The sequence below is a fragment of the Artibeus jamaicensis genome, unplaced genomic scaffold (genome assembly GCF_021234435.1).
Source record: "Artibeus jamaicensis isolate MK-2021 breed Jamaican fruit bat unplaced genomic scaffold, CSHL_Jam_final contig_787, whole genome shotgun sequence".
Classification (NCBI taxonomy): domain Eukaryota; kingdom Metazoa; phylum Chordata; class Mammalia; order Chiroptera; family Phyllostomidae; genus Artibeus; species Artibeus jamaicensis.
Genome location: NW_026521972.1, coordinates 5,231,801 through 5,244,795, shown reverse-complemented (window position 1 = coordinate 5,244,795; position 12,995 = coordinate 5,231,801). Strand labels below are relative to the sequence as shown.

The following is a 12,995-nucleotide window of genomic DNA, read 5'->3' as shown; positions in this document are numbered from 1 at the left end:
TTTTTGGCTTGATGCCAAAAACAAATGAAATAAAAGTACCTCCCCCACACACACAAAAGAACAAGTGGGACTACATCAAACTGAAGTGTTTCTGCAGAGCAAAGAAAACTATAAAAAAGGAAAAGGGAAAAAATACTTGCAAATCATCTACCTCATAAAGGGCTTTATGTATAAAAATACATAAATGTATTTATGTATACATCTACCTTTATGTATAAAAATACATAAAGGACTCATACAAGTCAACAGCAAAAGCCCCCCAAACAATTCAATTAATAAACAGGCAGAGTAACTGGATAAGAAGATATCCAGTTTTTCCAAAGAAGATACTCGAATGACCAGCAAGTACCTGAAAAGGTGCTCCACATCAATAATCATCAGGGAAATACAAATCAACACCACAATGAGGTATCACCTCAGTCCAGTTAGAAAAGTTGTCATCAAAAACATGAGATACCAAGTGTTGGTGAAGAAGTGGAGAAAGGGAACACTTGCACACTGTTGGTGGGAATATAAATTGGTGCAGCCACTATGGAAAACAGTATGGAGGTTTCCCAAAAAATTAAAAATAGAACTACCATGTTATCTAGCAATCCCATTTCTGGGTATACACCCAAGGGAAATGCAAACAAGATATCAAGAAGTTATCTTCAGATGCTGGGAAGATGGCGACGGAGTAAGATGGAGCTGATACTAGCTCCTGTACTCATGGGTGAAAATCCTGGCAGATCTATAGAGAAACAGCACAATAAACCATTGGTTACCCAGCATTTATGAAATTAAAAGTCCAGAGATTGTGACCGACGCTGAAACACCAGACGGCGGCAGAGTCAGCTACTGGAGCTGGGTCTCACATGGCCCCTGTGCTGCCGCCAGAGCAACAGGCCTGGGAGCCAGGGAGTCAGGTACGGGAGCCGGATACTCTAAGCCCCTGTGACGGTCCTGGGAGACAGAGGAGTCAGGAACCGGAGTGGGGACATTCTCGGCCCTTGTTCCTATGCCATAGCTACCGGCCTGGGCAACAGAAGGGTCAGTTGCAGGAGCTGGGACACCAAAGGCCCCTGTGACACCGCCATAGAGACAGGCCTGGGCCTTGTGGAGCCAGCTACGGGAGCCGGGAAGTTCTCAGATCCTGTGCCGCTGCCATAGCGATGGGACTGGATCCAGGGAGTCAGGTACGGAAGCCGGGACTCTCCAAACCCCTGTGACGCAGCAGAGGAGCCAGCTACAGGAACTGGGACGTTCTCAGCCCCTGTGCTGCTGCCATAGTGATGGGACTGGACACTGGGGAATCAGGTACGGGAGTTGGGACATTCTAAGCCTCTGTGCCACTGCCATAGAGACAGGACTAGCCGCCGGGGAGTCATGTATGGAAACCGGGACACTCCAAACCCCTGTGACGGCCCTGGGTGGCAGAGAGAGCCAGATATGGGAGCCGGGACATTCCCAGCCTCTGTGCCGCTGCCATAGTAACGGGCCTAGGTGCTTGAGGAGGTGGCTACTAGAGCCGGGACATTCAGCAGTGGTAGGCGACCAACGCAGGGACCAGTGCGAGGACCAGCGTGAGTGTAGGTGGAGACGAAGAACATCAAGAAACTTCAAGAGGTCTGCACAACTGAACTTCACAAGGATCATACCACAGAAGTTTACACCATAAAACCAGGGTTTCAGAACAGATCAATTTTAGAATCAGAGACTAACAAGAAGAGTCTCAAACAATGGGAAGACAAAGAAACAATCCCCAAATGAAAGAAAAAGCAGAAACTTCAGAAAGAATGTTAGATGAAATAGACGCTGATCAACTATCAGATAGTGAATTCAAAGCACTGGTTATTACGAAGTTCAAAGAGCTCACAGTGAACTACCAGAAACTACAGGGGAACTATAATGATCTCTCTGCAAACTACAGCAACATCAAAAAGGAAATGGAAAGTATCAGCAAGAGACAAGAGGAAATGAAGAACACAATTTCCAAATTGAAGAACACAGTAGAAAGTTTCCAAAGTAGGATAGATGAAGCGGAGGATAGGATTAGTGAGTTGGAGGACAAGGTAGAAAGCATCTCACAGAAAGAGCAAGAAAATGAAAAGAGGCTCAGAAAGAATGAAGAGGATTAAGAGAAATGCAAGACAACATGAAACATAATAATATCCGAATAATAGGAATACCAGAAGGAGAAGAAGAAGAACAAGGGATAGAAAACGTATTTGAATGAGTAATGAGAGAAAATTTCCCTAATTTGATAAGAGAAAAAGTCTCAGAAATCCAGGAATCACAGAGAGTCCCAATCAAGAGGAACCCAAGGAGGCCCACTTCAAGACACATCATCATCAAAATGGCAAGATTCCAAGACAAAGAGAGAATCTTAAAGGCAGCAAGGGAGAAAAAAGAGATAACATACAAGGGAGCCCCAATAAGGTTAGCTACTGACTTCTCAATGGCAACACTTCAAGCAAGAAGAGAATGGCAAGAAATATTCCAAGTAATGAGAACCAGAGGCCTACAACCAAGGCTACTTTACCCAGGAAGGCTCTCAATCAAGATAGATGGCCAAATAAAGAGCTTCCAAGACAAAAGAAGCCTAAAAGAATATGCCTCCACCAAACCAGCTCTACAAGAAATACTAAAAGGACTGCTTTAAGGGAAGGAAGGATAAGAGGGAGACAGAGAGGAACACAGGTACAAAAATGGCAATGAATAAGTACCTCTCAATAATAACCTTAAACGTAAATGGATTAAATGCTCCAATCAAAAGACACAGAATAGCTCAATGGATAAGAAAGCATGACCCACACATATACTGCCTACAAGAGACCCACCTCAGGACAAAAGACCATCACAGACTAAAAGTGAAAGGCTGGAAACAAGTTTTCCAAGCAAACGGACAAAAAAAAAAAAAAAAAAAAAGCTGGGGTAGCAATTCTCATATCAGACAAAATAGACTTCAAAAAAAAAAAGGCCATAAAGAGAGACCCAGAAGGTCACTTCATTATACTCAAGGGAAGAATCCACCAAGAAGACATTAACATTGTAAACATGTATGCACCAAACATAGGGGCACCCAAATATATCAAGAAAATCTTAGAGGACTTCAAGAAAGATATTGACAGCAACACAATTATAGTAGGGGATTTTAACATCCCACTATCAAAAATGGACAGATCTTCCAAACAAATTATTAACAAAGATATTGTGGCATTAAACAACACCCTAGATGAAATGAACTTAACTGATATATATAGAGCCCTTCATCCCAAAGAAGCTAAATACACATTCTTTTCAAATGCACATGGAACATTTTCAAAGATAAACCACATAATAGGACACAAAACGAGCCTCAAAAAATTCAAGAAAATTGAAATCATACCAAGCATCTTCTCTGACCACAAGGGACTGAAATTAGAAACCGACCCCAAAGAAAAAAACCCAAAGCACCCAAAAACATGGAGACTGAATGGTATGCTATTAAACAATGAATGGGTCAAGAATGAAATTAAGGAAGAAATCAAATGTTTCTGGAAACAAATGAAAATGATCTCATAACAACCCAAAACTTATGGGATACAGCCAAGGCAGTCCTGAGAGGGAAGTTTATAGCAATACAGGCCTACCTAAAGAAGATAGAAACATTTCAAACAAACAACCTAACCCTACGCCTGCAAGAACTCGAGGAACAACAACAAAGACAGCCCAGAGCAAGCAGAAGGAAGGAAATAACCAAGATTAGAGCGGAATTAAATGACATAGAAACTAAAAGCACAATTTTAAGGATCAATGAATCCAGGAGTTGGATCTTTGAGAAGATAAACAAAATAGACAAGCCTTTAAGTAGGCTCATCAAGAAAAGAAGAGAGAGGACACAAATAAACACAATCAGAAATGAAAGAGGAGAGATTACAACTGATACCACAGAAATAGAAGGGATTGTAAGAAATTACTATGAAGAACTGTATGCCAAGAAATTTGAAAACCTAGGGGAAATGGACACATTTCTAGAAAAATACAATCTTCCAAAACTCAGTGAAAAAGAAGCAGAAAATCTAAATACACCAATAACGGCAAAAGAAATTGAAGCAGTAATCAAAAAACTCCCATCACACAGAAGCCCCGGACCAGATGGGTTCACAGGAGAATTCTACAAAGCATTTAAGGAAGAGCTAACCCCTATTCTCCACAGACTATTCCAAAAAATCCAGAAGGATGGAAAACTCCCAAATACTTTTTATGAAGTCAGCATCATCTTAATTCCAAAACCAGATAGAGACACAACAAAGAAAGAAAACTTCAGGCCAATATCGCTGATGAACATAGATGCTAAAATCCTCAACAAAATATTGGCAAATCGCATCCAACAATATATCAAAAAGATCATACACTATGATCAAGTGGGATTCATCCCAGGGATGCAAGGATGGTTCAATATTCGCAAATCAGTAAATGTAATACATCACATAAACAAAAGCAAAGACAAAAATCACATGATCATATCAATAGATGCAGAAAAAGCTTTCGATAAGGTATAACACCCATTCATGATAAAAACACTCGGCAAAGTGGGAATACAGGGAGCATTTCTCAAAATAATAAAGGCCATATATGAGAGACCTACAGCCAATATCATACTCAATGGGAAAAAAACTAAAAGCTTTTCCACTAAGATCAGGAACAAGACAAGGTTGTCCACTTTCACCACTTCTATTCAATATAGTATTGGAAGTTTTAGCCACAGCGATCAGGCAAGAAAAGGAAATAAAAGGCATCCAAATAGGAAAGGAGGAAGCAAAACTGTCACTGTTTGCAGATGATGTGATAGTGTACATGGAAAATCCTATAGACTCTACCCAAAAACTGCTCGAACTAATTAATGAGTTTGGCAAAACAGCTGGTTACAAAGTCAATATCCAGAAATCAAAGGCATTTTTGTATACCAACAGTGAATCAGCAGAAGCAGAAATAAAGAATAAAATCCCATTCGATATAGCAAAAAGAAAAATAAAATATCTGGGAATAAACCTAACTAAGGAGGTAAAAAACCTGTATGCAGAAAACTACACAGCCCTGAAGAATGAAATCAAGGAAGACACAAACAAATGGAAACATATACCTTGTTCATGGATTGGAAGAATTAACATCATCAAAATGTCCATACTACCCAAAGCAATATACAGATTCAATGCAATACCTATTAAAGTACCAATGGCATATTTCACAGACATAGAACAAACACTTCAAAAATTTATATGGAACCATAAATGAGCCTGAAAAGCAGCTGCTCTTTTGAGAAAGAAGAACAAAGTAGGGGGGAATCACAATGCCTGATATCAAACTATATTACAAGGCCACTGTAATCAAAACAGCCTGGTACTGGCATAAAAACAGGCACATAGACCAATGGAACAGAACAGAGAGCCCAGAAATCAACCCAACTCTCTACGGTCAATTAATATTCGACAAAGGGGGCAGTAACATAAAATGGAGTAAAGATAGCCTTTTCAACAAATGGTGTTGGGAGAACTGGACAGCTACATGCAAAAAAATGAAACTTGAGCACCAACTTACACCATACACCAAAATAAATTCAAGGTGGATAAAAGACTTAAATGTAAGTCGTGACACCATTAAAGTCCTAGAGGAGAACATTGGCAAGAAAATCTCAGATATTTCATGCAGCATCTTCTTTACTGATATGTCCCCTAAAGCAAGGAATGTAAAGGAAAGAATAAACAAATGGGATCTCATCAAAATAAAAAGCTTCTGTGTGGCAAAAGAAAACAGTATTAAATTAGCAAGACAACCAACTGTATGGGAAAACATATTTGCCAATGATACCTCAGACAAAGGTTTAATCTCCAAAATATACAAAGAACTTACACGACTCCACTCTAAGAAGACACCCAACCCAATTAAAAAATGGGAAAAGGACTTGAACAGACACTTCTCCAAGGAGGACATACAGAACATTCAGAGACACATGAAGAGATGCTCAATATCGTTAGCTATCAGAGAGATGCAAATTAAAACCACAATGAGATACCACTTTATACCAGTCAGGATGGCTATCATAAACAAAGCAACAAACAACAAATGTTGGAGAGGTTGTGGGGAAAAGGGGTCCTCAGTCCACTATTGGTGGGATTGCAGACTGGTACAACCATTATGGAAAACAGTATGGAATTTTCTCAGAAAAATAAAAATCGACCTGCCTTTTGACCCAGCAATTCCACTGCTGGGATTATATCCTAAGAATCCTAAAACATCAATATCAAAGAACCTATGCACCACAATGTTCATAGCAGCACAATTTACAATAGCCAAGAGTTGGAAGCAACCTAGGTGCCCATTAGTAAATGAATGGATCCAAAAATTGTGGTACATATACACAATGGAATTCTATGCTGCAGAGAGAAAGAAGGAGCTACTACCTTTTGCAACAACATGGATGGAACTGGAAAGCATTATGCTGAGTGAAATAAGCCAGGTGCTGAAAGACAAATACCATATGATCTCACCTTTAACAGGAAGCTAAACAACAAAACAAACAAGCAAGCAGAAAGAAAAAAACAAAGACACTGAAATAGAGAACAAGGGGATAGTGATCAGAGGGGAGAAGGAAGGGAAGTTAAGGGGAAAAAGGGGGAGGGATTTGGAGGAACAAATAGGAAGGACACAGGGACGAGAACTAAGGGGGGTGGAAATAGGAGGGAGGTGGGGAGCAAGGGGCGGGGGAGGCTGGGATGGGAAAAATAGACAAAAAACTGTACTTGAAAAATAACTAAATAAAATTAAAAAACAAGAAGTTATCTTCACTCCCTCATTCACTGCAGTATTATTCACAATAGGCAAGCTATGGAAACAATCTTAAGTGTCTGTCAGCAGATGAATCCCAACAGATGAAGCATCTTCCATAATTTTCTGCTTCATTAGATGATGATCTAACCTTCTGTAATTCTTTAGAAAAAAGTGTTCCATTTTAGTTCATGATTGCCCTCCTGGTCAGGATTTTTTTTTCTGAATCATTTGTAAATACTTCCTTTATTTTGGATTTCCAGTGTCATGTTGAGGATGAGCAGGCATAAGTGGAAAAACATGGGTTTCTAATGTAACAGAGATTAGAAACCTTCAGATGTCTAGGTCACTGTGGGAGAATACCAGCTGTCCCCAAAGGTCAGGAATACAGGCTAAACTTTTTTTTAAAACTGTACTTTAATTACACTTTTTAAAAATCCTCACCTGAGGATATGTTTTTATTGCTTTCAGAGGGAGAGGAAGGAGGAGGCAGAGAGACAGACAGACAGACAGACAGAGAAACACTAATGTGAGAGTGCAATATCAATTGGTTGCCTCTCCCATGTGCCCTGACTGGGGATCAAACCCATAACCCGGGTATATGCCCTGACCAGGAATCAAACCTGCAACCTTTTGGTATACAAGATGATGCTCTAACCAGCTTAGCCATTGGCTAGGGCAATTATATTTTTAAAAAATGCTCAGAATAATTTTTGCAACCTCTAGACATTTATGTAAATATTGTTACTATAAATATAAACACCATATCAAAAAATCTGGAGACATCTAGGAAATAGTGTATTTACCACACTTTTTCTGATAAGCAAGGTGGTAGAATTCATTTCTTATAAACTTTATTGGGAAGGATTACTTTCTTCTGTCTCATAGGGTAGCTCTTCAAATGAATAAAAGAATATTAAGTTATGAAATAATGATAATAGTCATAATAATATCTATATAATAATAATAATAACAAAACAACAATAACTAGCAGCAGCAGCAACAGCAGGAAGTTCAGGCCAAAATGGAAAATTATGTTTTCTAGAGGCTCCTGTTTTCCACTGTGTGACCTTAAAATGAGAATCATTTCTCAGGCTTCTAAGACACCAAAGCACAGATGCACGGTGCATAAACAAATAAGTAACCACATTAGTGGTGGCCTTTGGGGGTTTAAATCTTATTCTTGTGACTCCAGGAAGCTGACCAGAGAGAAAAGGGAAGAAAGAAGTACAGGATATTTATCTTTACGTTTTGGAAATGCTTTTGATCAGCAGAGCTGGAACAAATTTCTGTGCTTTTGTGGGAACTACAAATGTTCCAGGGGAGGAAGCAAGATCAAGAGCAGTTTGCTCTTTCAGGGACTTCAAAGCCCATTCATCTAAAGTTGTGGCCATTACCATTTTGGCTTCCTCGCTGTGCCTTGGATGGCCCTGAACTTTTCCAGAGGAGAGCCTTGCTGGGTTGGGGCCAGCTCAGTCATATTCCTTGGAGTGTAGTGTCCCAGAAAATCTGCCCTCTCTGGCCTGTGCTCTGCGATTACAGTCTCATAGCAGGAGTGATCCTTGCACCTACTAGATGAGTCAGACACAGAGGTGAGCTCAAGCAGCAAGGCCGAACTCGCCATTGGCTGCCTCTGCCCCTCTTCCGGGTGTGGAGAACTGTCAACATTAGGATGTGACTGGACCATCTTTACCAAGCTCCAGGTATTCTCTGATCTCAACAGCTTGTGTCTGCTTGTGTCAAGAGATGAGTATGGAAGAAAAGAAGAAAGGAAGAAAAGAGACAAAAGAAAGAAAGAAAGAGAGAAAGAAAGAAAGAGAGAAAGAAAGAAAGAAAGAAAGAAAGAAAGAAAGAAAGAAAGAAAGAAAGAAAGAGAGAAAAGCAACTAACCAAACAAACAACAACAAAAAGCCAGAGCTGTGTGTCCCGTTATGCAGTCCTGTTATGATCCTCAGTACAGCAGTAATAGGAAGTCGCCCTTGCTTATAAGTCAAGACCTTGGAGTAAGATTTGTTTAATGAGTTTAGGCTTTATCTGGGCATAAGACACACAACATATTCCAATCCAAAACAAAAACTGAAACCAAAACAGAACTCAAGACCCTAATCCTGCAGCACCCAGTAATCCTGCATCTGGCACCTGGATGTGGGTGGAGGCTCCATGAAGCAGGGGCTACACCTTTCTTGTTTACTGTTGGGTCCCAAGGTCTCAGCATAAAGTCTAAAAATACCTGTGGGATGAATGACTCAATTAGGACCCTGGTGGTTTGTCCTGTCATGTGATCTTCACAAATTTCCTGTTTTGTCAAGTTCTCAATTTCTCCATTATCATAGGTTTTAGCTCAATCCTGCGAATCATTTAGAGGAATGTTATAAATGTTATGCCCAAGATAAGGCCCATTCAACCCTGGACATGTCTTGGAGCACCGCTGGCAGTACGTTCAGTAAGTGGGAACTCTTTCTTTAGAATTGGATGTACTCTGCTTACCACATTGCCCTGACAATTGAGCTCCCTTTTCTGTGCTTCAGTAAGTGAAGATAATAATACTGACATCCTCAATTTCCACCTCTGTCAAGTGAAGAGTAGGGGCAAGTTCATCTCTGAGGAAAGCCTTTTGTATCTTTATGATGATATTCTATCCTGCTTTCTGGAGCTGGTCTCAGAATAAAATGTGAAAGAAATTATACTGTGCTGTGAGCACACAAAATGACAGTGATATCGCATTTCTTTAAATGTTCAATAGCCTCCTCTGTTTCCTCCGCTTTTCACTGTCTAGAGTAGTTTGAGCTTTCCTTTTACATCATGAACTCATGAAATTTTATTCAAAGCAAGTTTGAAAATCACATGACACTAGACATAATTCTCATTTAAATATGTATTTTAGAATTCTGGATGACATGGTTCTTTCAGATGAAAAAATTGTACTAATAAAAAGATGCTTTGAAACTTCTTTTAATGCCCTAAGGTTTGGATTCTAAGGCTCAGCTTCCAAATTATGGGTGTTTTATGAACCACTTAACTCCAGGAGCATTAAGGGGGTGATAAATAAAACGGAGTGCGGAAAGAAGCCTATTTCAAACCTACTGATGGATCATCTCTCATTCCTTTAACGAACTTTCATGCCATCACTATCTGATGTGTGTCAGGAACTATGGTAGGAGTTTGGGATCAGAGCCCTTGTGTATGCACAAAAGTAGCACCGGACTCAGTGACCTGGAGTTCAGTGTTGGCTGCTGCCACTAGTCAGATGATGGATGAGCTTGGGCAAATCCTTTTCAGTTTGGGGCCTCCATCTATAACACAGTGACGGGTAAGAGATCCAACACTAAGGCTGTTTGGTTTTAAGTTTCTCTCTCTCAAATACAATGATACTAACAGACAGTGTTTAGCTTAAAAAAACCCCAGCCATTCTAGAAGTCATTTCTATTTTGAAATTCATTTGTTAATGAACAAAATACATGCATTAGATTTTAACAAAATTGAATCATGTTATATATCTCTTTATTGTTTTCTCATTCCTTATTCCTTCAGTAAACATTAATATAATGTCCACTCGAATGCAGGAATTGGGTATTTGAGATCAGAGATGAAATGTATGTTCTCTGTGTTAGAACAGCTCATGATTTAGCAATGGAGATAGAGCAGGAAGTATGAGTTTGGGTAGTAAGTGCTATTCATACTCAACAAATATTTACTGAGTGTCTATTATACTTGGGATATATCAGTGAGCATAACTGATAATGATCCATTTTCATGGAGTTTATATTCAAGCATGAAGATGAAACAATAAAGAACAAACATGAAAACAATAAATGGCGTGATGTTAGCATAGGTGAAAAAATTATGGTGTTTGAAAGAAGTAGAGCAGGTTGAAGGGAAACGGGGCTCCTGTGGTGGAGGTTGGAGTAGCCCGCTGCCGTCTGAAGGACCCCCAGGAGGGCCTCATTGAGAAGCTAACATCTACTTACATGTTAGCTTAAGGAAAGGCTTGGGGAGAGTAAGGGGATTAACTAACCACAGGAGGTATCTGGGGAAAGGGCATGGCATTGTAAGCAGAGAGAACTGGCGGTGAAAACCCCCCTCATTTTGGAAACAAGGGTGGCTGGAGCGAAACAGGAAAGAGGGAGAGTGAAGGGGATGACAGGCAAGCGGTGGAGACAGAGCGGGCAGAGCGGAAGGGCTCTTAGGACATTATTGTAATGCATACGTTTAGTTAATTTAGCATCTTGGTATCCCCCCAAAATAATGCACTTTCTTGTCCAACTCTCAGATTTACCTGGTGGCTGGACTAATTCCCTCTCTGTGGTTTACATCTGTCTCCCACCCTTCTCTCTTAGAGATGGAGAATAGCTGGGAAGGCCGGACAAACTGAGAAAACTACAATAACGCTCTCTGGTCCACTCTGCACAGCAAACGATTTGTACAGTCAGTAATTAAATAAGGCAGACCAAAAAAGTTGTTTTTAATACAAATTATTGCCTTATTTCTTCATATTTCTTTACCATTTAAGACTCAGAATTGTAAGGGAAGGGAAGGCAATATATTTTAGTTACATAAAACACCTTTCGAGGGCTCCCTAGAACTGAAGAGTTCCTGTCTATTAGCTGTTGATGAGTAGATATATTTGCATGCCCAGGAGTGGGACATGAACTAGGAAAATAGAGTTAATTAGGACATATGGTGAATAAAGGTAAGTGATTACCCCAAAGTAGCCTAAAGGGAGGGGAGAAGGATGCTTAGCTTATTCATCCTTAAGAATTAAGTGCATTGTAGATACAATTTAAATACCTGAGAGTTCATTTATATTCAGGGTAAAGGTATTCTTTTTTAGTGACTCTATGGTCCATTCTTATTTTGTGGAGATATCAATAGGAACTTATCTGTGATTTTGAGATAAATGCTGATTTGCTACTATATATACAGGGTCCAGCACAAATCATGTCCCTTTTTTATTACAAAATCTTTTATTACAAAATGATAAGCATATAATTCTGTAACATAACAATATTGTACGCAAGCACAGCATATGACATTTTAGGTGAAATGTCCAAATTAAAACTGTAAGTTATTACGCCCATATTACTACCCTACCAAACATAGTCGTGCTATTCCTGCTATTCCATAGCAGGAATTACTTCTGCGAGACCCTGTAGACACACACACACACACACACACACACACACACAGTTGTATTTCTATAGGGAATACACCTGTGAGAATACAGGGCGCAGAAAAGGTTTAAGCTTTACCACAGACAATAGCAATTTTTATGTTAAGAGACGGTATCCCTCAGATGGGTAGGAAGGAATGCTGACATAATTGATTTCTGTGGGTAGAATGAAGAAAAGAGGTGCAAGAATGCAGGCTGGTCATTTCCGTGTTTACTTTCGAGGCTGATTTAGGGATTGGAACTCTAAAATAGGAAACAATGGTCATGAGATTCTCTCTCAGTAGTACCAGTGATTTTTCAGGCCATTTGACTTCTGAGTGATTATCTCTAAGGGAGATGTGAAAATTGCTGCTTGCGCCAATAGAAGTATGATTTGAGCACACAAACTTCCATGTCTTGAATGATAAATGAATGGAAACAGACTGTGCAGACTAGAATGATGCCTTAGTGCTGTGGGAGATTATTAGCAATTTAGGCAAATGAAAGCATTTTATCATTGTAATATTTTTGACATAAGAACCTTTTGTGCCCACTAATATTACTTACCATTTAATGATTTGGAATTAAGCTGAAGTCCCCAGAACCAGTACTTCAAAGCACTGTTATTACTTGTACTTTAGTGGAGAGTGCTAACCTAAAGATTTTGTGCTTCTTACATGTTAGTAATGCGTAACAATGCAATGTTATATTTAGAAATATTTAGACCATAGTTAGATCATATTTCGAAGTAAACTAAGAGGCGGAAAAAGCCACTTTAAATACACTTTCCCATGTTCATTACTGTATCAGAATGACATCCATCACTCTTCAATTTGGTTATACTCAGGCTCCCAGGAAAAGTTTCATTTCATGACATAATTTAAGAAAATCCTCAACTGTGAATGCTGACATGGAAATGTTTCTATATAGCAGAAGAAATAATCCCAAATGCCTGGAAATTGCTCTGGTGACCTTTCCTTCCCTGCCCCCCAGGTTAACTCTGGGAAAAGAGTGATATTTTTTTTCTCTCACCTGCTGCGAAAATTATGAGATTCTTTTG

At 39.5% G+C, this 12,995-nt stretch overlaps 1 protein-coding gene across 1 annotated transcript in view; it reads right to left on the bottom strand.

The window, feature by feature from the left end:
- The window catches only part of GRM3 (glutamate metabotropic receptor 3), a 211,182-nt gene that overhangs the window by 61,282 nt on the left and 136,905 nt on the right, over positions 1-12,995 (bottom strand). The window lies entirely within an intron of this gene.